Genomic DNA, 2,688 nt, shown 5'->3' with positions numbered 1-2,688 from the left:
TGACATGAGTCAACAGTGTGATGCAGCAACTAAAAACGCCAATGCAATTCTGGGCTGCATCAATAGGAATATAGCATCTAGATCAAGGGAAGTAATAGTACCACTGTATTCCACTCTGGTCAGCCCTCACCTGGAATACTGTGTCCAGTTCTGGGCACCACAGTTCAAGCAGGATACTGACACGCTGGAACGTGTCCAGAGGAGGGCAACCAAAATGGTCTAAGGCCTGGAAATGATGCCTTATGAGGAACGGCTTAGGGAGCTGGGTATGTTTAGCCTGGGGAAGAGAAGGTTAAAGGGCTGATATGATAGCCATGTTCAAATATATAAAAGGGTGTCATATAGAGGAGGGTGAAAGGTTGTTTTCTGCTGCTCCAGAGAAGTGGACACGGAGCAATGGATTCAAACTACAAGAAAGAAGATTCCACCTAAACATTAGGAAGAACTTCCTGACAGTAAGAGCTGTTCGGCAGTGGAATTTGCTGTCAAGGAGAGTGGTGGAGTCTCCTTCTTTGGAGGTCTTTAAGCGGAGGCTTGACAGCCATCTGTCAGGAATGCTTTGATGGTGTTTCCTGCTTGACAAGGGGTTGGACTGGATGGCCCTAGTGGTCTCTTCCAACTCTATGATTCTATAATTCTAAGTCTGTTCCACAGCAGAACATCTCTTACTGTCAAAAAGTTCTTCCATATGCTTAGTCGGAACCTCCTTTCTTGTAATTGGAAGCCATTGGTTTGAGTTCTACCCTCCAGAGCAGGAGAAAACAAGCTTGCTCCCTCTTCCATGTGGCAGGATATTTGGAGATGGCTATCATATCTCCTCTCAGTCTCTTTTCCAGGCTACACATACCCAGTTCCTTCAACCATTCCTCATAAGGCTTGGTTTCCAGACCCCTGATCATCTTGCTTGGTCTCCTCTGCACATGTTCCAGCTTGTCAATATCTTCTTAAATTCTGGTTGCTGAAGCATTGCAATTAAATAATTTAAAGTGGATTTGTGACCTTTTCCTTCAAAATTAATGGAAGGACTCTGTATGATGCCAGCTTCACCATTTCCTTCCTTTGGTGCTGGTATTTTATTTTCAATAGAAACAAGACTCTGTTTTTTTCACCTACACACACCTACACACCACTTTAAATTGTTCTCTGAGACATGGAAGGGAGGGAAAAGGCAAACTGGGACATTCTGGGGTCAAATCCAGGATCAAATTCTGTGGCTGTCCCTGGAAAACTAGGACACTTGGAGGGTCTGAGATCAGAGTGGGACTATGACTACCCTTAATCTGGACACTTGACTTCTGTTGAGGCAGCCTAGAATAGCATTAGCTTTTATTGCTGCTGCCTCACACGGTTGACTCATGTTTAGCTTGTGGTTCACTACCAGCCCAATATTCTTTTCACATGTTTTGCTATGAAGCGAGGCAGGGGCGTAGCCAGGATCAAAATTAGGGGGGGGCAAGGGATGGGGGCAAGGGGCGGGAGGGGAGGGGCCACAGCGAAAATGTGGGTGGGGCCACGTGGCCTGCGCCTCCCAGGTCTTCGGAGGCGGCGGCCCCAGGCTCGCGTTGGGAGCAGGAGCCTGGGGCCGCCTCCTCCGAAGACCTGGGAGGCGCGGAGGACGCAGCCACAGGCTCGCGTTCCCTGCGCGACTCTGGAGCTTCGCGCCGGGAGCGGGAGCCTGGGGCTGCCACACTGCTGCGCCCCTCAGCCTTTGCTTCTAGGGGGGGCAATTGCCCCCTCCTGCCCCCCCTGCCTACGCCCATGAAGCGAGGTGTCCCCCAGAGGGTGGTCAGCCGAGGGGAGCTCTGGGAGCCAGAGGCCTGGGCCTGAGATCCCCACTCCTGCTTTAGGTTGTCTGTGCTAGGTATATATGGTATTTCTGTGAATTTTTCTGCACTGCCCTTTCCCTCCTCGCCCCCATCTCTTTTGCAAAGAAGGTGTGTGGAGAGTTCCCAGTTCCTGCCAAGCCTGAGGTTGGAGGCAGGAAACCTGAGAGTTTATTAGTGAAGGGTTTCCCCAGACGCCCGCTACACCATGCTTTCCTTCAGGCGCTGTTTGCAAATATAGGTTATTAAATTGATTTCCCCCCCATGCCTCTTCCATGCTCAATGAACATTAAAATTAAAGTTCTGCTTAGTTTCTTTCTAGGTCAAGGGTGAGGGAGCTGGAGGGAGGGGAGGGGGAAAGAGGAGGAAAGGATGTGATGCAGCAATTTCCCTAAAAGAGAAAATGCTGCCTATATAGCGAAACAATAAAACACCACAATAGATAAATATAATGGGGAGTTCACACACACCCCAGTTCAAACGCACGACTGGGAACAAGATTGTGTCTGCCAGCCAGAAATCCTTCACAGCCACTTGTGCATCAGCATGAAGACTCCTGAGTGTAGAGCCTTGTCTCAGCAAAAGTGCTTCTAGCAGGCCCTGCAGAGGAAAGCGAAGGGAGTTCCAAAGATTCACGTGTTGAGAGCCAGAATACGCCAATGGAACCTCCATAGACAGAAGCAGCCTCTCTCTCTGGCTGTCAGGTGCTGGGGACAAAGAGCAAGCACTGGGCATGAATGCCTCTGCCCAGGGCAGTCCTTCCCCCAGAAGCTGCTCAGCTTCTCTGAAGTGCCTGTATGCCCAGCAGTGGCTGCTGGTGCCCATTGAGTGCGGTGGAGCAGAGCTGGTGGACTCACAGTTGCAA

The sequence above is a fragment of the Zootoca vivipara genome, chromosome 12 (genome assembly GCF_965207765.1).
Source record: "Zootoca vivipara chromosome 12, rZooViv2.hap1.1, whole genome shotgun sequence".
In the NCBI taxonomy this organism is placed as follows: domain Eukaryota; kingdom Metazoa; phylum Chordata; class Lepidosauria; order Squamata; family Lacertidae; genus Zootoca; species Zootoca vivipara.
This window is presented reverse-complemented; position numbering follows the sequence as displayed.